This window comes from Mesocricetus auratus, unplaced genomic scaffold (genome assembly GCF_017639785.1).
Source record: "Mesocricetus auratus isolate SY011 unplaced genomic scaffold, BCM_Maur_2.0 Super-Scaffold_100030, whole genome shotgun sequence".
NCBI lineage: Eukaryota > Metazoa > Chordata > Mammalia > Rodentia > Cricetidae > Mesocricetus > Mesocricetus auratus.
Window position 1 is genome coordinate 4,201,451 of NW_024429211.1, and position 22,421 is coordinate 4,223,871.

The window sequence follows — 22,421 nt, forward strand, 5'->3', positions numbered from 1 at the left end:
AGGTAAGTGGAAAGTTCATGTTAAGTGCCTGGGTAAGTTTTCGATATCTGCCTTCAAACATTAGAAAACATGACCTTCTATGAAGCCAGTGACATTTAAGCCATAGAACTTGGGCTCTCCCTTCCTTTTGGGAATCCCCTAGGCCTAAGACCATGATAAAATAATGGTAATTCAAGCTGCCTTGTCTTTTAGAATTCCAAGTGGTAGGTATTGTGTAACTGTGCAGTGACTGTTCGAAGAGGTAATTCACAAGGAATGGTTCAGGAAGTTCAGGCCATATTCCTTGCACAGCTCATTGATAGGTGAATATATTCTTCAAATAACTTCCATACTGATTGTAACTGCCTTCATAAGAGTTTCATGTTATCACTGTGTCAGGAAGGTTTCATGCTCCACACTTGTGTAGATGGCACTCAGTATTGTCCAGTGTTCAGGCCCTCAACTCAAGGGAGATCACTTGGTTACCTGTCTAGGGCTCAAAAGAGAGACAGAGTCTCAGAGTGTTATATGGACTAATATACATATGAGCAGGGCAAAATCAGATACGTTTTCATTTTATTAGGATTAGTGAACTTTTCCTGCCTTGTAGGCATTAGGAAATATGAGGCAATTCAACAGCATACATCTAGCCAGGCATACCACTATATCCTAGATGCACAGGCTCATCAAAATGTGGAGAACCGCTCATCACACATAAGTGGCATGAAATTTCAAACACATCAATGGCATCCCAAGTTATAAATGCCTCCATCCTTCATGTGATAAAGAATTAGCCAAGAGAACATATGAAGGGATCCTATGCATGCGGTGATTGGGCAATTACGAAAACTGAGGTTATTCATCATAAAATGGTGAGTGGTCAGTGATATCAGCAAGAAATGGGATAGTGCTATTCAGAGCAGATGAGATATCTTGGACCCTGTAAAACATAGTACATGATCAGATGGTAAAATGTTTTCATGAGCCCTATTAATATGCTCTCCCAATGGTCTGTCACCTCATGGAATGAATGCTGGCAGTGAGGATGAGGATGAAGTCAGTCAAGGGCTAAACTTGGCTAGGGGTGGAAAACAGGTAACCACATTAGAAATTTATCGTTATCTACCCCAAAGCACTGATTATCAATGCCCCCGATTATCATAATCCATAGTTTGATAGATTCCAAACCTCAGCATTGCAATACTGCTGACACTGACTTGAATTTTGAAACGACAAATTTTTTCTTACTAAGAAAACTGATTCTGCTTGATCCCCTGCAGGAGTCTAATGCATGCTGACCATTTGTGTGAAGCCTGCCAAGACCTACTTTATGGATAGATGGTCTTTGTCATCATGGTAAGCATCACTGTTTGTGTCCCACTAGCAGCCATAGCTATGCCTTATAAGGATAAGCGTCTATGATGACAAACCAATGTCATCAAGAGAGGTGCTGACATAAATATCATGCTCAGGGGAGTACGCTGAGGCCCATGCTAAAGCACAGGGGATAAATGGGAGACTAGGCACATCAGGCCTGTCCATAGGCCACTGCACAGGCCCACATTCACCCAGCAGTGTTTCCATGCTGGGGAATCCTGTTAAGTCCAGGTGCTCTTCTTTAGGGGAGCATGACTCTTGCCAAGGAAGGCACGTTTTGGCAAAATCTATGTATGTTAATGCTGGCCCACATTAGCATTCTGCTCAATTCCATCTAATCTTCTGCATTTCAGTGAACGAGAATGCAGACTTTTTGCCTCAATCATTTCTCTTTGAGGTACGTGGAAATATCAGCTTAAGTACCTATGACACCTCTTGATATCCTCCTTCATACATTAGAAAACAAGACCTTCTAGGAATCCAGTGAAATTTAGCCATAAAGCTTGGCTTCTCGCTTCATTTGGGAATCCAATCTGACTAAGACCATGATAAAAGATGGCAATTAAAGTTGCCTTGCCTTTTAGAATTCCAATTACTAGATATTGCATAACTGAGCTGTGAATTTTCGAACACGTGGGACACAAGAAATGGATCAGGATTTTCAGTACATTTTAATTACACAGCTCATTGATAGGTTAATGTATTTTTCAAATACCTTCCATACTGATTGTTACTGCCTTGGCAAGAGCTTTATGGTCTCACTGTGCCAGGAAGTATTCATGCTCCAGTCTTGCATAGATGGTGCTCAGGAGTGTCAAGTGTGCAGGCCCAGGACAGCAGGGAGATCATTAGGTTTCCTTTCTGAGGGTCAAAAGGGAGACAGAGACACACAGTGTTCTAGTGGACTAATTACACATCACTAAGTTAGACTCACATGCGATTTCTTTTTGTTAGGATTAGTAAACTTGTCCTGATATGCAGGCGACAGGCCACATGAGGAAATTCGATAGTGTGAAACTGGACAGGCATTCCCCTATGGCGGAGATGTACAGGCTCCTCATTATGTGGATACAAACTCACCAAACATAAGTGGCAAGAAATTTCAAACACATGAATGACATCCGAAGCTATAAAGATCTCCATCCTTCATGTGTTAAGGAATTGGGGAAGAAAACAGGTGAAGGAATCCTATGCATGTTGTGCTTGGTCAGTTAAGAAACCTGAGATTATGCATCCTAAAATGGTGAGTACTCAGTGATGTCAGAGGGAAATAGGATAGCTCTGTGCAGAGCAGATGAGATGTCTTGGACCTTGTAAGACTCACCCGACATAATTCTCATAAAATTTCAAACACATGAATGACATCCCAAGATATAAAGTCCACCACCCTTCATGTTATAATTAACTGGACAAAAGAACATGCGAAGTGATCTTATGCGTGTGGTGCTTGGGCAATTAAGAAACCTGAGGTCATGCATCCTTCAATTGTGAGTACTCAGTGATGTCAGAGGGAAATAGTTAGCTCTGTGCAGAGCACATGAGATGTCTTGGACCTTGTAAGACACAGTGAATGATCAGATGGTAAAATGTTTTCACCAGGCCTATAATATGCCCTCACAATGGTCTGTCACCTCATGCATTGAATGATGGCAGGGATGATGAGAAAGAAACCAGTGATGTGTTAAACTTGACTAGGTGTGGCAAACAGGTTTCTGCATTTGCAATTTATCATTATCTACCCAAAAGCACTGATTATCAATGCATCCAATCATCATAATCTAGATTTTTGGCATTCCAACCTGAGCATTGAAATTCTGCTGACACTGACTAGCCAATTTGGAACCATAAAAATTTTCCTTAACTGAGAGAACTGATTCTACTTGATACACTGCAGGAGTTTAATGCCCGCTGACAATTTGAGTGAAGGTTGCAAGACCTACCTTCTACATAGATGGTCATTGAAATGCTGGTAAACAGCATTGTGTGTGTCCCACTTGCAGGTATAGTTCTGCCTTCTGAGAACATGAGTCTATGATGACAAACCAATATCATGAAGAGAGGTGATGTCATAAATATCATGTTCAGTATGGTTCTGCTGTGGCCCAGGCTAAAGGACAAGGGAGAAATGGGGGACTAGGCCCATTAGGCCTTTCTCATAGGCCAGTGCACAGGCACTCATTCACCCAGCAGTGTTTCCCTTCTGGGGGAATCCTGTTAAGTCCAGGGGCTCATCTTTAGGGAAGCATGAGTCCTGCTAAGGAAGGCAATTTTTGGCAAAATCTATGTATGTCAAGCCTGCCCGCATCAGCACTCTGATCATTTCCATTTCTTCTCTTCTGGATTTCAATGAACGAAGATGCAGACTTGGTGCCTCAAATATTTCACATTCAGGTACGTGGAAATATCAGCTAAAGTACCTGGTCTCCTATGGATATTTCCCATGGATATCCTACTTCAAACATTAGAAAATAGGACCATCTAGGAATCCAGTGAAATTTAAGTGAGAGACCTTGGGCTCTCCCTTCCCTTTGGGAATACCATCTGAATAAGACCATGATAAAAGGATGGAAATTAAAGATTCCTCGTCATTTAGAATTCCAATTAGTAGGTATTATGTAATTGAGCTGTGAATTTTCAAAGAGGTGGGACACAAGAAATGGGTCAAGACGTTCAGTTCTTTTTCCTTGCACAGCTCATTGATAGGTGAAAGTATTCTCCAAACGCCTTCCATGCCGAATGTTACAGCCTTGGAAAGAGCTTCATGTGCTCACTGTGCCAAGTTGTTTTCATGCTCCAATATTGCATAGATACTGCTCAGGTGTGTCCAGTGTGAAGGCCCAGGACACCAGCTAAATCACTATGTTACCTTTCTGAGTGTCAAAAAGGAGGCAGAGACTCACAGTTTTCTAGGGGACTAATGTACAAAGCAGTCCATTTTCCTTGCACAGCTCATTGATAGATTAATGTATTTTTCAAATACCTTTCATACCGATTGTTATGGACTTGGAAAGAGTTTCATATGCTCACTGTGCCAAGAAGTATTCATACTCCAGTCTTGCATAGATAGTACTAAGAGAGTCCACTGTGCAGGACCAGGACTACAGGGAGATCACTAGGTTACATTTCTGAGGGTCAAAAATGTGACAGAGACTTGGCAGTGTTCTAGTGGACTAATGTAAACATCAGTAAGTTAAACTCAGTAACCATTTCTTTATGTTAGCATTAGTGAATTTGTCGTGATATGCAGGCAACTGGCCACATGATGCAATTAGACAGTGTGTAACTGGACAGGCATTCCCCACTTTGCATAGACGCACAGGATCTGCATTATGTGGATACCAACTCACCACTCTAAGTGGCAGGAAATTTCAAACACAAGAATGACATCCCAAGATATAAAGTCCGACATCCTTCATGTGACAAGGAATTGGGCTAGAGAACATGTGAAGGGATCATACACATGTGGTGCTTGTGAAATTAAGAAAGTTGAGGTTATGCATCCTACAATGGTGAGTACTCAGTGATGTCAGAGGGAAACAGGATAGCTCTCTTCAGAGCAGATGAGATTTCTTGGACATTGTAAGACCCAGTGAATGATCAGATAGTAAATGCATTCACCATGACTATAATATGCCCTCACAATTGTCCGTCACCTCATGCATTGAATGCTGGCAATGATGATGAGAATGAAACCAGTGATGTGTTAAACTTGGCTAGCCGTGGCAAACAGGTAACACTATTTAAACTGTAGATAATCTAAACCAAAGCACTGATTATCAATGCAACCAACATTCTTAATCTAGATTTTGGGCATTCCAAACCTGAGCATTGCAATTCTGCTGACACTGACTAGCCAATTTGGAACCATAAAATTTTCCTTACCTGAACAACTGATTCTGCTTGATACCCTGCAGGAGTCAAAGGCTCGGTGACCATTTGTGTGAAGCTTGCTGAGACCTACCTTCTACATAGATTGTCTTTGTCATGCTGGTAAGCAGCATTGTTTGTGTCCCACTTGCAGGTATAACTCTGCCTTCTGAGGACACGGGACTATGATGACAAACCAATGTCATGAAGAGAGGTAATGACATAAAAATCATGTTCAGTATGGTAGAGCTGAGGCACAGCCTAAAGGACAAGGGAGAAATGGGGGACTAGGGTCTTTTTGCATTTCTCATAGTCCAGTGCACAGGCCCTCATTCACCAAGCAATGTTACCCTTCTGGTGAATCCTGTTAAGTCCAGGAGATCATCTTTAGGGGAGAATGAGTCCTGCTAAGGAAGGCATTATTTGGCAAAATCTATGTATGTCAAGCTGGCCCGCAACAGCACTCTGCTCATTTCCCTTTCTACTCTTCTGCATTTCAGTGATGAAAGATGCAGACTTGTTGCCTCATACATTTCATATTCAGATACGGGGAAATATCAGCTTAAGTACCTGGTCTACTTTGGATATCCTACTTCAAACATTAGAAAACATGACCTTCTAGGAATCCAGTGAAATTTAAGTGAGAGACCTGGGGCTCACCCTTACTTTTGGGAATACCCTCTGACTATCACCATGATAAACGGATGGAAATTAAAGATTCCTCGTCTTTTAGAATTCCAATTAGTAGTTATTAGGTTATTGAGCTGTGAATTTTCAAACAGGTGGGACACAAGAAATGAGTCAAGACATTCAGTCCATTTTACTTGCACAGCTGATTGATAGGGAAAGTATTCTTCAAATATCTTCCATACTGAATGTTACGGCCTTGGCAAGAGCTTCATGTGCTCACTGTACCAAGATGATTTCATGCTCCAATATTACATAGATACTGCTCAGGGGTGTCCAGTGTGAAGGCCCAGGACTCCAGCTAGATCACTATGTCAAAATTTCTGACGGTCAAAAATGAGACAGAGACTCAGGTTTCTAGTGGACTAATGTAAACAGTTGTAAGGCAAATTCAGATACCTTTTCTTATGTTAGGATTAGTGAACTTGTAATGCCATGCAGGCATCAGGACACATGAAGCAATTTGACATTTTGCAACTGTCCAGGCATTCCAATCTTGGCCTACATGCACAGGCTCAACAACATGTGGATACTACTCACCCCACATAATTCTCATAAAATTTCAAACACATGAATGACATCCCAAGATATAAAGACCACCACCCTTCATGTGATAATTAACTGGACAAAAGAACAGGTGAAGTAATCCTATGCATGTAGTACTTGGGTAATTAAGAAACTTCAGGTTATGCATCCTTCAATTGTAGATACTCAGTGATGTCAGAGGGAAATAGTTAGCTCTTTGCAGAGCACATGAGATGTCTTGGACCTTGTTAGACACAGTGAATGATCAGATGCTAAAATGATTTCACCAGGACTATAATATGGCCTTCCAATTGTCTGTCACCTCAGAAATTGTATGCTGGCAGTAAGGATGAGGATGAAACAAGTGAAGGGTAAAACTTGGATAGTTTTGGCAAAAAGATAACCGCATTTACAAGTCAACATGATCTACCCGGAAGCACTGATAATCACTGCACGCAATCATCTTAATGTAGATTTGGGAATTCCAAACCTGAGCACTGCAATTCTGCTGACACTGACTTGCAACTTTGGAACCATAAAATTTTCTTTGACAGAGACAACTGTTTCTGCTTGATACCCTGCAGGAGTACTATTCCCGCTGACCAATTGTGTGAAGCTTGTTGAGAACTACCTTCTAGATATTTAGACTTTGTAATCCTGGTAAGCAGCATTGTTTGTTTCCAACTCGTAGGTATAGCTTTGCCTTCTGAGGACACGGGTCTATAATGACAAACCAATGTCATGAAGAGAGGTGATGACATCAATATCATGTTCAGTATGGTTCTGCTGAGGCCCAGAATAAAGGACAGGGGAGAAATGGGGGACTAGGAACATTTGGCTTTCATCATAGGCCAGTGTAAAGGGCTTCATTCACATAACATATTTCCCTTCTGGTGAATAATGTTAAGTCCAAGTGCTCATTTTTGGGGGGCATGAGTCCTGCTAAGGAAGGCAGTTTTTGGCAAATTCTATGTATGTCAAGCTGGCCCACATCAGCACTCTGATCATTTCCATTTCTTCTCTTCTGCATTTCAGTGAACGAACATGCAAACTTGGTGCCTCAATCATTTCACATTCAGGTACGTGGAAATATCAGCTTAAGTACCTGGTCTCCTTTGGATATCCTGCTTCAAACATTATAAAACATGACATTCTAGGATCCAGTAAAATTTAAGTGAGAGAGCTTGGGCTCTCCCTTCCTTTTGGGAATACCATCGGACTAAGACCATGATAATCGGATGGAAATTAAAGATCCCTCGTCATTTAGAATTCCAATTAGTAGATATTAGATAATTGAGCAGTGAATTTTCAAAGAGGTGGGACACAGGAAATGGGTCAAGAGGTTCAGTCCAATTTCCTTGCACAGCTCATTTATAGGTGAAAGTATTCTTCAAATATCTTCCTTACCGAATGTTACGGCCTTGGCAAGAACTTCATGTGCTCACTGTGCCAAGATGTTTTCATGCTCTAATATTGCATATACTGCTCAGGGGTGTCCAGTGTGAAGGCCCAGGACTCCAGCTAGATCACTATGTTACATTTCTGAGGGTCAAAAAGGAGACAGAGACTCAGTTTTCTAGCAGACTAATATACACTGTTGTAAGGCAAATTCAGATACCTTTTCTTATGTTAGGATTAGTGCACTTGTCCTGCCAATCAGGCATCAGGACACATGAAGCAATTTGACATTTTGCAACTGTCCAGGCGTTCCACTCTTGGCCTACATGCACAGGCTCAGCAACTTGTGGATACTACTCACCCCACATAATTCTCATAAAATTTAAAACACATGAACGACATCCCAAGTTATACAGTCCACCATCCTTCATGTGATAACTAACTGGACATAAGAACAGGTGAAGTGATCCTATGCATGTGGTGCTTGGGCAATTAAGAAACTTGAGTTTATGCATCCTTCAATCGTGACTACTCAGTGATGTGAGTGGGAAATAGTATAGCTCTGTGCAGAGCAGATGAGATGACTTCGAACTTGTAAGACACAGTGAATGATCAGATGGTAAAATGTTTTCTACAGTCCTAAAATGTGCCCTTCCAATTGTATGTCACATCATGAATTTTATGCTTGCAGTGAGGATGAGGATGAAAGCAGAGAAGGGTTAAACATGGATAGGTTTTGCAACAGGTAAACGCATTTGCAATTTATCTTTATCTACCAAAAAGCACTGATTATCAATGCAACTAATCATCATAATCTCGATTTGGGCTTTCTGAACCTGAGCATTGCAATTCTGCAGACACTGACTTGCAAATTTGGAACCATAAAACTTTCTTTGACAGAGACAACTGTTTCTGCTTGAAATCCTGCAGGAGTCCTATTCCCGCTGACCATTTGTGTGAAGCTGGCTGAGACCTACCTTGTAGATAGTTGGTCTTTGTCATCCTGGTAAGCAGCACTGTTTGTTTCCCACTAGCAGATATAGCTTTTCCTTCTGAGGACACGGGTCTATGACGACAAACCAATGTCATGAAGAGAGGTGATGACAACAATATCATGTTCAGTATGGTTCTGCTGAGGCCCAGACTAAAGGACAGGGGAGAAATGGAGGATAGGCCCATTAGGCCTTCAACATAGGCCATTGTAAAGGGCCTCATTCACCCAAAATTTTTCCCTTCTGGTGAATCCTCTAAGGTCCAAGTGCTCATCTTTAGGGGAGCATGAGTCCTGCTAAGGAAGGCATTATTGGCAAAATCTATGTATGTCAAGATGGCCCACATCAGCACTCTGATCATTTCTATTTCTTCTCTTCTGCATTTCAGTGAAAGAAATGCGGGCAAGGTGCCTCAATCATTTCACATTCAGGTACGTGGAAATATCAGCTTAAGTACCTGGTCTCCTTTGGATATCCTACTTCAAACATTATAAAACATGACATTCTAGGAATCCAGTGAAATTTAAGTGAGAGAGCTTGGGCTCTCCCTTCCATTTGGGAATACCATCGGACTAAGACCATGAAAAACGAATGGAAATTAAGGATTCTTCATCATTTTGAATTCCAATTAGTAGATATTAGATAATTGCGCAGTGAATTTTCAAAAAGGTGGGACACAGGAAATGGGTCAAGAGGTTCAGTCCATTTTCCGTGCACAGCTCATTTATAGGTGAAAGTATTCTTCAAATATTTTCCTTACCGAATGTTGCGGCCTTATCAAGAGCTTCATGTGCTCACTGTGCCAAGATGTTTTCATGCTCTAATATTGCATAGATACTGCTCAGAATGTCCAGTGTGACAGCCCAGGACTCCAGCCAGATCACTATGTTACATTTCTGAGGGTCTAAAAGGAGACAGAGACTCAGTATTCTAGTGGACTGTAGTACACAGTTGTAAGGCAAATTCAGATACCTTTTCTTATGTTAGGATTAGTGAACTTGTCCTGCCAATCAGGCATCAGGACTCATGAAGCAGTTTGACTTTTTGCAACTGTCCAGGCATTCCACTCTTGGCCTACATACACAGGCTCAGCAACTTGTGGATACTACTCACCCCACATAATTCTCATAAAATTTCAAACACATGAATGACATCCCAAGATATAATGTCCACCATCCTTCATGTGATAATTAACTGGACATAAGAACAGGTGGAGTGATCCTATGCATGTGGTGCTTGGGCAATTAAGAAACTTGAGTTTATGCATCCTTCAATCGTGACTACTCAGTGATGTGAGAGGGAAATAGTATAGCTCTGTGCAGAGCAGTTGAGAAGTCTTGGAACTTGTAAGACACAGTGGATAATCAGATGGTAAAATGTTTTCTACAGTCCTATAATGTGCCCTTCCAATTGTCTGTCATACCATGAATTTAATGCTTGCAATGAGGATAAGGATGAAAGCAGAGAAGGGTTAAACATGGATAGGTTTTGCAACAGGTAACCGCATTTGCAATTTATCTTTATCTACCACAAAGCACTGATTATCAATGCAACCAATCATCATAATCTCGATTTGGGCTTTCTCAACCTGAGCATTGCAATTCTGCAGACACTGACTGGCAAATTTGGAACCATAAAATTTTCTTTGACAGAGACAACTGTTTCTGCTTGATACCCTGCAGGAGTCCTACTCCCGCTGACCATTTGAGTGAAGCTTGCTGAGACCTAGCTTCTAGATAGTTGGTCTTTGTCATCCTGGTAAGCAGCACAGTTTGTTTCCCACTAGCAGATATAGCTTTGCCTTCTGAGGACACGGGTCTATGATGACAAACCAATGTCATGAAGAAAGGTGATGACAATAATATCATGTTCAGTATGGTTCTGCTGAGGCCCAGAATAAAGGACAGGGTAGAAATGGAGGATAGGCCCATTAGGCCTTCAACATAGGCCATTGTAAAGGGCCTCATTCACCCAACATTTTTCCCTTCTGGTGAATCCTCTTAAGTCCAAGTGCTCATCTTTATGGGAGCATGAGTCCTGATAAGGAAGGCATTATTGGCAAAATCTATGTATGTCAAGCTGGCGACATCAGCACTCTGATCATTTCCATTTCTTCTCTTCAGCATTTCAGTGAACGAAGATGCGGACATGGTGCCTCAATCATTTCACATTCAGGTACGTGGAAATATCAGCTGACGTACCTGGTCTCCTTTGGATATCCTACTTCACACATTGTAAAACATGACATTCTAGGAATCCAGTGAAATTTAAGTGAGAGAGCTTGGGCTCTCACTACCGTTTGGGAATACCATCGGACTAAGGCCATGATAAACGAATGGAAATTAAGGATTCTTCATCATTTTGAATTCCAATTAGTAGATATTAGATAATTGCGCAGTGAATTTTCAAAAAGGTGGGACACAGGAAATGTGTCAAGAGGTTCAGGCCATTTTCCTTGCACAGCTCATTTATAGGTGAAAGTATTCTTCAAATATCTTCCTTACCGAATGTTGCGGCCTTATCAAGAGCTTCATGTGCTCACTGTGCCAAGATGTTTTCATGGTCTAATATTGCATAGATACTGCTCAGGAGTGTCCAGTGTGACGGCCCAGGACTCCAGCTAGATCACTATGTTACATTTCTGATGGTCAAAAAGGAGACAGAGCCTCAGTTTTCTAGAGGACTAATGTACACAGTTTAAGGCAAATTCAGATACCTTTTCTTTTGTTAGGATTAGTGAACTTGTCCTGCTAATCAGGCATCAGGACTCATGAAGCAGTTTGACATTTTGCAACTGTCCAGGCATTCCACTCTTGGCCTACATGCACAGGCTCAGCACCTTGTGGATACTACTCACCCCACATAATTCTCATAAAATTTCAAACACATGAATGACATCCCAAGTTATAAAGTCCACCATCCTTCATGTGATAATTAACTGGACATAAGAACAGGTGAAGTGATCCTATGCATGGGGTGCTTGGGCAATTAAGAAACTTGAGTTTATGCATCTTTCAATCGTGACTACTCAGTGATGTGAGAGGGAAATAGTATAGCTCTGTGCAGAGCAGATGAGAAGTCTTCGAACTTGTAAGACACAGTGAATGATCAGATGGTAAAAAGTTTTCTACAGTCCTATAATGTGCCCTTCCAATTGTCTGTCACATCATGAATTTTATGCTTGCAGTGAGGATGAGGATGAAAGCAGAGAAGGGATAAACATGGATAGGTTTTGCAACAGGAAACTGCATTTGCAATTTATCTTTATCTACCAAAAAGCACTGATTATCAATGCAACCAATCATCATAATCTCGTTTTGGGCTTTTGAAACCTGAGCATTGCAATTCTGCAGACACTGACTTGCAAATTTGGAACCATAAAATTTTCTTTGACAGAGACAACTGTTTCTGCTTTATACCCTGCAGGAGTCTTATTCCCGCTGACCATTTGTGTGAAGCTTGCTGAGACCTACCTTCTAGATAGTTGGTCTTTGTCATTCTGGTAAGCAGCACTGTTTGTTTCCCACTAGCAGGTATAGCTTTTCCTTCTGAGGACACGGGTCTATGATGACAAACCAATGTCATGAAGAGAGGTGATGACAACAATATCATGTTCAGTATGGTTCTGCTGAGGCCCAGACTAAAGGACAGGGGAGAAATGGAGGATAGGCCCATTAGGCCTTCAACATAGGCCATTGTAAAGGGCCTCATTCACCCAACATTTTTCCCTTCTGGTGAATCCTCTTAAGTCCAAGTGCTCATCTTTATCGCAGCATGAGTCCTGCTAAGGAAGGCATTATTGGCAAAATCTATGTATGTCAAGATGGCCCACATCAGCACTCTGATCATTTCTATTTCTTCTCTTCTGCATTTCAGTGAAAGAAATGCGGGCAAGGTGCCTCAATCATTTCACATTCAGGTACGTGGAAATATCAGCTTAAGTACCTGGTCTCCTTTGGATATCCTACTTCAAACATTATAAAACATGACATTCTAGGAATCCAGTGAAATTTAAGTGAGAGAGCTTGGGCTCTCCCTTCCATTTGGGAATACCATCGGACTAAGACCATGAAAAACGAATGGAAATTAAGGATTCTTCATCATTTTGAATTCCAATTAGTAGATATTAGATAATTGCGCAGGGAATTTTCAAAAAGGCGGGACACAGGAAATGGGTCAAGAGGTTCAGTCCATTTTCCGTGCACAGCTCATTTATAGGTGAAAGTATTCTTCAAATATCTTCCTTACCGAATGTTGCGGCCTTATCAAGAGCTTCATGTGCTCACTGTGCCAAGATGTTTTCATGCTCTAATATTGCATAGATACTGCTCAGGATGTCCAGTGTGACAGCCCAGGACTCCAGCCAGATCACTATGTTACATTTCTGAGGGTCTAAAAGGAGACAGAGACTCAGTATTCTAGTGGACTGTAGTACACAGTTGTAAGGCAAATTCAGATACCTTTTCTTATGTTAGGATTAGTGAACTTGTCCTGCCAATCAGGCATCAGGACTCATGAAGCAGTTTGACTTTTTGCAACTGTCCAGGCATTCCACTCTTGGCCTACATACACAGGCTCAGCAACTTGTGGATACTACTCACCCCACATAATTCTCATAAAATTTCAAACACATGAATGACATCCCAAGATATAATGTCCACCATCCTTCATGTGATAATTAACTGGACATAAGAACAGGTGAAGTGATCCTATGCATGTGGTGCTTGGGCAATTAAGAAACTTGAGTTTATGCATCCTTCAATCGTGACTACTCAGTGATGTGAGAGGGAAATAGTATAGCTCTGTGCAGAGCAGTTGAGAAGTCTTGGAACTTGTAAGACACAGTGGATAATCAGATGGTAAAATGTTTTCTACAGTCCTATAATGTGCCCTTCCAATTGTCTGTCATACCATGAATTTAATGCTTGCAATGAGGATAAGGATGAAAGCAGAGAAGGGTTAAACATGGATAGGTTTTGCAACAGGTAACCGCATTTGCAATTTATCTTTATCTACCACAAAGCACTGATTATCAATGCAACCAATCATCATAATCTCGATTTGGGCTTTCTCAACCTGAGCATTGCAATTCTGCAGACACTGACTGGCAAATTTGGAACCATAAAATTTTCTTTGACAGAGACAACTGTTTCTGCTTGATACCCTGCAGGAGTCCTACTCCCGCTGACCATTTGAGTGAAGCTTGCTGAGACCTAGCTTCTAGATAGTTGGTCTTTGTCATCCTGGTAAGCAGCACTGTTTGTTTCCCACTAGCAGATATAGCTTTGCCTTCTGAGGACACGGGTCTATGATGACAAACCAATGTCATGAAGAAAGGTGATGACAATAATATGATGTTCAGTATGGTTCTGCTGAGGCCCAGAATAAAGGACAGGGTAGAAATGGAGGATAGGCCCATTAGGCCTTCAACATAGGCCATTGTAAAGGGCCTCATTCACCCAACATTTTTCCCTTCTGGTGAATCCTCTTAAGTCCAAGTGCTCATCTTTATGGGAGCATGAGTCCTGATAAGGAAGGCATTATTGGCAAAATCTATGTATGTCAAGCTGGCGACATCAGCACTCTGATCATTTCCATTTCTTCTCTTCAGCATTTCAGTGAACGAAGATGCGGACATGGTGCCTCAATCATTTCACATTCAGGTACGTGGAAATATCAGCTGACGTACCTGGTCTCCTTTGGATATCCTACTTCACACATTGTAAAACATGACATTCTAGGAATCCAGTGAAATTTAAGTGAGAGAGCTTGGGCTCTCACTACCGTTTGGGAATACCATCGGACTAAGGCCATGATAAACGAATGGAAATTAAGGATTCTTCATCATTTTGAATTCCAATTAGTAGATATTAGATAATTGCGCAGTGAATTTTCAAAAAGGTGGGACACAGGAAATGTGTCAAGAGGTTCAGGCCATTTTCCTTGCACAGCTCATTTATAGGTGAAAGTATTCTTCAAATATCTTCCTTACCGAATGTTGCGGCCTTATCAAGAGCTTCATGTGCTCACTGTGCCAAGATGTTTTCATGGTCTAATATTGCATAGATACTGCTCAGGAGTGTCCAGTGTGACAGCCCAGGACTCCAGCTAGATCACTATGTTACATTTCTGATGGTCAAAAAGGAGACAGAGCCTCAGTTTTCTAGAGGACTAATGTACACAGTTTAAGGCAAATTCAGATACCTTTTCTTTTGTTAGGATAAGTGAACTTGTCCTGCTAATCAGGCATCAGGACTCATGAAGCAGTTTGACATTTTGCAACTGTCCAGGCATTCCACTCTTGGCCTACATGCACAGGCTCAGCACCTTGTGGATACTACTCACCCCACATAATTCTCATAAAATTTCAAACACATGAATGACATCCCAAGTTATAAAGTCCACCATCCTTCAAGTGATAATTAACTGGACATAAGAACAGGTGAAGTGATCCTATGCATGGGGTGCTTGGGCAATTAAGAAACTTGAGTTTATGCATCTTTCAATCGTGACTACTCAGTGATGTGAGAGGGAAATAGTATAGCTCTGTGCAGAGCAGATGAGAAGTCTTCGAACTTGTAAGACACAGTGAATGATCAGATGGTAAAAAGTTTTCTACAGTCCTATAATGTGCCCTTCCAATTGTCTGTCACATCATGAATTTTATGCTTGCAGTGAGGATGAGGATGAAAGCAGAGAAGGGTTAAACCTGGATAGGTTTTGCAACAGGTAACCGCATTTGCAATTTATCTTTATCTACCACAAAGCACTGATTATCAATGCAACCAATCATCATAATCTCGATTTGGGCTTTCGAAACCTGAGCATTGCAATTCTGCAGACACTGACTTGCAAATTTGGAACCATAAAATTTTCTTTGACAGAGACAACTGTTTCTGCATGATACCCTGCAGGAGTCCTATTCCCGCTGACCATTTGTGTGAAGCATGCTGAGACCTAGCTTCTAGATAGTTGGTCTTTGTCATCCTGGTAAGCAGCACTGTTTGTTTCCCACTAGCAGATATAGCTTTGCCTTCTGAGGACACGGGTCTATGATGACAAACCAATGTCATGAAGAGAGGTGATGACAACAATATCATGTTCAGTATGGTTCTGCTGAGGCCCAGAATAAAGGACAGGGGAGAATTGGAGGATAGGCCCATTAGGCCTTCAACATAGGCCATTGTAAAGGGCCTCATTCACCCAACATTTTTCCCTTCTGGTGAATCCTCTTAAGTCCAATTGCTCATCTTTAGGGGAGCATGAGTCCTGCTAAGGAAGGCATTATTGGCAAAATCTATGTATGTCAAGCTGGCCCACATCAGCACTCTGATCATTTCCATTTCTTCTCTTCAGCATTTCAGTGAACGAAGATGCGGACATGGTGCCTCAATCATTTCACATTCAGGTACGTGGAAATATCAGCTGAAGTACCTGGTCTCCTTTGGATATCCTACTTCAAACATTATAAAACATGACATTCTAGGAATCCAGTGAAATTTAAGTGAGAGAGCTTGGGCTCTCCCTTCCATTTGGGAATACCATCGGACTAAGACCATGAAAAACGAATGGAAATTAAGGATTCTTCATCATTTAGAATTCCAATTAGTAGATATTAGATAATTGCGCAGTGAATTTTCAAAAAGGTGAGACACAGGAAATGGGTCAAGAGGTTCAGTCCATTTTCCGTGCACAGCTCATTTATAGGTGAAAGTATTCTTCAAATATCTTCCTTACCGAATGTTACGGCCTTATCAAGAGCTTCATGTGCTCACTGTGCCAAGATGTTTTCATGCTCTTATATTGCATAGATACTGCTCAGGAGTGTCCAGTGTGACGGCCCAGGACTCCAGCCAGATCACTATGTTACATTTCTGAGGGTCAAAAAGGAGACAGAGACTCAGTTTTCTAGCGGACTAATGTATACAGTTGTAAGGCAAATTCAGATACCTTTTCTTATGTTAGGATTAGTGAACTTGTCCTGCCAATCAGGCATCAGGACTCATGAAGCAGTTTGACATTTTGCAACTGTCCAGGCATTCCACTCTTGGCCTACATACACAGGCTCAGCAACTTGTGGATACTACTCACCCCACATAATTCTCATAAAATTTCTAACACATGAATGACATCCCAAGATATAATGTCCACCATCCTTCATGTGATAATTAACTGGACATAAGAACAGGTGAAGTGATCCTATGCATGTGGTGCTTGGGCAATTAAGAAACTTGAGTTTATGCATCCCTCAATCGTGACTACTCAGTGATGTGAGAGGGAAATAGTATAGCTCTGTGCAGAGCAGATGAGAAGTCTTCGAACTTGTAAGACACAGTGGATAATCAGAGGGTAAAATGTTTTCTACAGTCCTATAATGTGCCCTTCCAATTGTCTGTCATATCATGAATTTAATGCTTGCAGTGAGGATGAGGATGAAAGCAGAGAAGGGATAAACATGGATAGGTTTTGCAACAGGTAACTGCATTTGCAATTTTCTTTATCTACCACAAAGCACTGATTATCAATGCAACCAATCATCATAATCTTGATTTGGGCTTTCTAAACCTGAGCATTGCAATTCTGCAGACACTGACTTGCAAATTTGGAACCATAAAATTTTCTTTGACAGAGACAACTGTTTCTGCTTGATACCCTGCAGGAGTCCTATTCCCGCTGACCATTTGTGTGAAGCTTGCTGAGACCTACCTTCTAGATAGTTGGTCTTTGTCATCATGGTAAGCAGCCCTGTTTGTTTCCCACTAGCAGGTATAGCTTTTCCTTCTGAGGACACGGGTCTATGATGACAAACCAATGTCATGAAGAGAGGTGATGACAACAATATCATGTTCAGTATGGTTCTGCTGAGGCCCAGACTAAAGGACAGGGGAGAAATGGAGTATAGGCCCATTAGGCCTTCAACATAGGCCATTGTAAAGGGCCTCATTCACCCAACATTTTTCCATTCGGGTGAATCCTCTTAAGTCCAAGTGCTCATCTTTATCGGAGCATGAGTCCTGCTAAGGAAGGCATTATTGGCAAAATCTATGTATGTCAAGCTGGCCCACATCAGCACTGTGATCATTTCCATTTCTTCCCTTCTGCATTTCAGTGAATGAAATGCGGGCATGGTGCCTCAATCATTTCACATTCAGGTACGTGGAAATATCAGCTGAAGTACCTGGTCTCCTTTGGATATCCTACTTCAAACATTATAAAACATGACATTCTAGGAATCCAGTGAAATTTTAGTGAGAGAGCTTGGGCTCTCCCTTCCATTTGGGAATACCATCGGACTAAGGCCATGAAAAACGAATGGAAATTAAGGTTTCTTCATCATTTAGAATTCCAATTAGTAGATATTAGATAATTGCGCAGTGAATTTTCAAAAAGGTGGGACACAGGAAATGGGTCAAGAGGTTCAGTCCATTTTCCTTGCACAGCTCATTTATAGGTGAAAGTATTCTTCAAATATCTTCCTTACCGAATGTTACGGCCTTATCAAGAGCTTCAAGTGCTCACTGTGCCAAGATGTTTTCATGCTCTAATATTGAATAGATACTGCTCAGGGTGTCCAGTGTGACGGCCCAGGACTCCAGCTAGATCACTATGTTACATTTCTGAGGGTCAAAAAGGAGACAGAGACTCAGTATTCTAGTGGACTGTAGTACACAGTTGTAAGGCAAATTCAGATACCTTTTCTTATGTTAGGATTAGTGAACTTGTCCTGCCAATCAGGCATCAGGAATCATGAAGCAGTTTGACTTTTTGCAACTGTCCAGGCATTCCACTCTTGGCCTACATACACAGGCTCAGCAACTTGTGGATACTACTCACCCCACATAATTCTCATAAAATTTCAAACACATGAATGACATCCCAAGATATAATGTCCACCATCCTTCATGTGATAATTAACTGGACATAAGAACAGGTGAAGTGATCCTATGCATGTGGTGCTTGGGCAATTAAGAAACTTGAGTTCATGCATCCTTCAATCGTGACTACTCAGTGATGTGAGAGGGAAATAGTATAGCTCTGTGCAGAGCAGATGAGAAGTCTTCGAACTTGTAAGACACAGTGGATAATCAGAGGGTAAAATGTTTTCTACAGTCCTATAATGTGCCCTTCCAATTGTCTGTCATATCATGAATTTAATGCTTGCAGTGAGGATAGGGTGAAAGCAGAGAAGGGTTAAACATGGATAGGTTTTGCAACAGGTAACCGCATTTGCAATTTATCTTTATCTACCACAAAGCACTGATTATCAATGCAACCAATCATCATAATCTCGATTTGGGCTTTCTCAACCAGAGCATTGCAATTCTGCAAACACTGACTTGCAAATTTGGAACCATAATATTTTCTTTGACAGAGACAACTGTTTCTGCTTGATACCCTGCAGGAGTCCTATTCCCGCTGACCATTTGAGTGAAGCTTGCTGAGACCTAGCTTCTAGATAGTTGGTCTTTGTCATCCTGGTAAGCAGCACTGTTTGTTTCCCACTAGCAGATATAGCTTTGCCTTCTGAGGACACGGGTCTATGATGACAAACTAATGTCATGAAGAGAGGTGATGACAACAATATCATGTTCAGTATGGTTCTGCTGAGGCCCAGAATAAAGGACAGGGGAGAAATGGAGGATAGCCCCATTAGGCCTTCAACATAGGCCATTGTAAAGGGCCTCATTCACCCAACATTTTTCCCTTCTGGTGAATCCTCTTAAGTCCAAGTGCTCATCTTTAGCGGAGCATGAGTCCTGCTAAGGAAGGCATTATTGGCAAAATCTATGTATGTCAAGATGGGCCACATCAGCACTGTGATCATTTCCATTTCTTCTCTTCTGCATTTCAGTGAACGAAGATGCGGACATGGTGCCTCAATCATTTCACATTCAGGTACGTGGAAATATCAGCTTAAGTACCTGGTATCCTTTGGATATCCTATTTCAAACATTGTAAAACATGACATTCTAGGAATCCAGTGAAATTTAAGTGAGAGAGCTTGGGCTCTCACTACCATTTGGGAATACCATCGGACTAAGGCCATGATAAACGAATGGAAATTAAGGATTCTTCATCATTTAGAATTCCAATTAGTAGATATTAGATAATTGCACAGTGAATTTTCAAAAAGGTGGGACACAGGAAATGGGTCAAGAGGTTCAGTCCATTTTCCTTGCATAGCTCATTTATAGGTGAAAGTATTCTTCAAATATCTTCCTTACCGAATGTTGCGGCCTTATCAAGAGCTTCATGTGCTCACTGTGCCAAGATGTTTTCATGGTCTAATATTGCATAGATACTGCTCAGGAGTGTCCAGTGTGACGGCCCAGGACTCCAGCTAGATCACTATGTTACATTTCTGAGGGTCAAAAAGGAGACAGAGACTCAGTTTTCTAGCGGACTAATGTACACAGTTTAAGGCAAATTCAGATACCTTTTCTTTTGTTAGGATTAGTGATCTTGTCCTGCCAATCAGGCATCAGGACTCATGAAGCAGTTTGACATTTTGCAACTGTCAAGGCATTCCACTCTTGGCCTACATGCACAGGCTCAGCAACTTGTGGATACTACTCACCCCACATGATTCTCATAAAATTTCAAACACATGAATGACATCCCAATTTATAAAGTCCACCATCCTTCATGTGATAATTAACTGGACAGAAGAACAGGTGAAGTGATCCTATGCATGGGGTGCTTGGGCAATTAAGAAACTTGAGTTTATGCATCTTTCAATCGTGACTACTCAGTGATGTGAGAGGGAAATAGTATAGCTCTGTGCAGAGCAGATGAGAAGTCTTCGATCTTGTAAGACACAGTGAATGATCAGATGGTAAAATGTTTTCTACAGTACTATAATGTGCCCTTCCAATTGTCTGTCACATTATGAATTTTATGCATGCAGTGAGGATGAGGATGAAAGCAGAGAAGGGTTAAACCTGGATAGGTTTTGCAACAGGTAACCGCATTTGCAATTTATCTTTATCTACCAAAAAGCACTGATTATCAATGCAACCAATCATCATAATCTCGTTTTGGGCTTTCTAAACCTGAGCATTGCAATTCTGCAGACACTGACTTGCAAATTTGGAACCATAAAATTTTCTTTGACAGAGACAACTGTTTCTGCTTGATACCCTGCAGGAGTCCTATTCCCGCTGACCATTTGTGTGAAGCTTGCTGAGACCTACCTTCTAGATAGTTGGTCTTTGTCATCCTGGTAAGCAGCACTGTTTGTTTCCCACTAGCAGATATAGCTTTGCCTTCTGAGGACACGGGTCTATGATGACACCAATGTCATGAAGAGAGGTGATGAAAACAATATCATGTTCAGTATGGTTCTGCTGAGGGCCAGAATAAAGGACAGGGGAGAATTGGAGGATAGCCCATTAGGCCTTCAACATAGGCCATTGTAAAGGGCCTCATTCACCCAACATTTTTCCCTTCTGGTGAATCCTCTTAAGTCCAAGTGCTCATCTTTATCGGAGCATGAGTCCTGCTAAGGAAGGCATTATTGGCAAAATTTTTGTATGTCAAGCTGGCCCACATCAGCACTCCGATCATTTCCATTTCTTCTCTTCTGCATTTCAGTGAACGAAGATGCGGACATGGTGCCTCAATCATTTCACATTCAGGTACGTGGAAATATCAGCTTAAGTATCTGGTCTCCTTTGGATATCCTACTTCAAACATTATAAAACAGGACATTCTAGGAATCCAGTGAAATTTAAGTGAGAGAGCTTGGGCTCTCCCTTCCATTTGGGAATACCATCGGACTAAGACCATGAAAAACGAATGGAAATTAAGGATTCTTCATTATTTAGAATTCCAATTAGTAGATATTAGATTATTGCGCAGTGAATTTTCACAGAGGTGGGACACAGAAAATGGGTCAAGTGGTTCAGTCCATTTTCCTTGCACAGCTCATTTATAGGTGAAAGTATTCTTCAAATATCTTCCTTACCGAATGTTGCGGGCTTATCAAGAACTTCATGTGCTCACTGTGCCAAGATGTTTTCATGGTCTAATATTGCATAGATACTGCTCAGGGGTGTCCATTGTGAAGGCCCAGGACTCCAGCTAGATCACTATGTTACATTTCTGAGGGTCAAAAAGGAGACAGAGACTCAGTTTTCTAGCGGACTAATGTACACAGGTGTAAGGCAAATTCAGATACCTTTTCTTATGTTAGGATTAGTGAACTTGTCCTGCCAATCAGGCATCAGGACTCATGAAGCAGTTTGACATTTTGCAACTGTCCAGGCATTCCACTCTTGGCCTACATGCACATGCTCAGCAACTTGTGGATACTACTCACCCCACATAATTCTCATAAAATTTCAAACATATGAATGACATCCCAAGTTATAAAGTCCACCATCCTTCATGTGATAATTAACTGGACATAAGAACAGGTGAAGTGATCCTATGCATGGGGTGCTTGGGCAATTAAGAAACTTGAGTTTATGCATCCTTCAATCGTGACTACTCAGTGATGTGAGAGGGAAATAGTATAGCTCTGTGCAGAGCAGATGAGAAGTCTTCGAACTTGTAAGACACAGTGGATAATCAGATGGTAAAATGTTTTATACA

General features: G+C 41.3%; 12 non-coding genes across 12 annotated transcripts; all 12 read left to right on the forward strand.

Moving 5' to 3' along the window:
* Nucleotides 1-1,391: 1,391 nt before the first annotated feature.
* On the forward strand, nucleotides 1,392-1,469 carry LOC121134863. Its single transcript, XR_005872072.1, has one exon. It is a non-coding gene; the product is annotated as a small nucleolar RNA SNORD115 (small nucleolar RNA).
* Nucleotides 1,470-3,381: 1,912 nt separating this feature from the next.
* On the forward strand, nucleotides 3,382-3,460 carry LOC121134858. The gene has a single exon (XR_005872067.1). It is a non-coding gene; the product is annotated as a small nucleolar RNA SNORD115 (small nucleolar RNA).
* Nucleotides 3,461-5,402: 1,942 nt separating this feature from the next.
* LOC121134881 lies at nucleotides 5,403-5,481 on the forward strand. The gene has a single exon (XR_005872089.1). It is a non-coding gene; the product is annotated as a small nucleolar RNA SNORD115 (small nucleolar RNA).
* A 1,670-nt stretch (nucleotides 5,482-7,151) lies between these two features.
* On the forward strand, nucleotides 7,152-7,230 carry LOC121135072. Its single transcript, XR_005872263.1, has one exon. It is a non-coding gene; the product is annotated as a small nucleolar RNA SNORD115 (small nucleolar RNA).
* Nucleotides 7,231-8,895: 1,665 nt separating this feature from the next.
* LOC121134841 lies at nucleotides 8,896-8,974 on the forward strand. Its single transcript, XR_005872050.1, has one exon. It is a non-coding gene; the product is annotated as a small nucleolar RNA SNORD115 (small nucleolar RNA).
* A 1,665-nt stretch (nucleotides 8,975-10,639) lies between these two features.
* On the forward strand, nucleotides 10,640-10,718 carry LOC121134833. The gene has a single exon (XR_005872042.1). It is a non-coding gene; the product is annotated as a small nucleolar RNA SNORD115 (small nucleolar RNA).
* Nucleotides 10,719-12,383: 1,665 nt separating this feature from the next.
* Nucleotides 12,384-12,462, forward strand: LOC121134826. The gene has a single exon (XR_005872035.1). It is a non-coding gene; the product is annotated as a small nucleolar RNA SNORD115 (small nucleolar RNA).
* Nucleotides 12,463-14,127: 1,665 nt separating this feature from the next.
* Nucleotides 14,128-14,206, forward strand: LOC121134844. The gene has a single exon (XR_005872053.1). It is a non-coding gene; the product is annotated as a small nucleolar RNA SNORD115 (small nucleolar RNA).
* Nucleotides 14,207-15,871: 1,665 nt separating this feature from the next.
* Nucleotides 15,872-15,950, forward strand: LOC121134827. The gene has a single exon (XR_005872036.1). It is a non-coding gene; the product is annotated as a small nucleolar RNA SNORD115 (small nucleolar RNA).
* Nucleotides 15,951-17,616: 1,666 nt separating this feature from the next.
* On the forward strand, nucleotides 17,617-17,695 carry LOC121134829. Its single transcript, XR_005872038.1, has one exon. It is a non-coding gene; the product is annotated as a small nucleolar RNA SNORD115 (small nucleolar RNA).
* A 1,664-nt stretch (nucleotides 17,696-19,359) lies between these two features.
* LOC121134814 lies at nucleotides 19,360-19,438 on the forward strand. The gene has a single exon (XR_005872024.1). It is a non-coding gene; the product is annotated as a small nucleolar RNA SNORD115 (small nucleolar RNA).
* A 1,666-nt stretch (nucleotides 19,439-21,104) lies between these two features.
* On the forward strand, nucleotides 21,105-21,181 carry LOC121134907. The gene has a single exon (XR_005872114.1). It is a non-coding gene; the product is annotated as a small nucleolar RNA SNORD115 (small nucleolar RNA).
* Nucleotides 21,182-22,421: the final 1,240 nt, after the last annotated feature.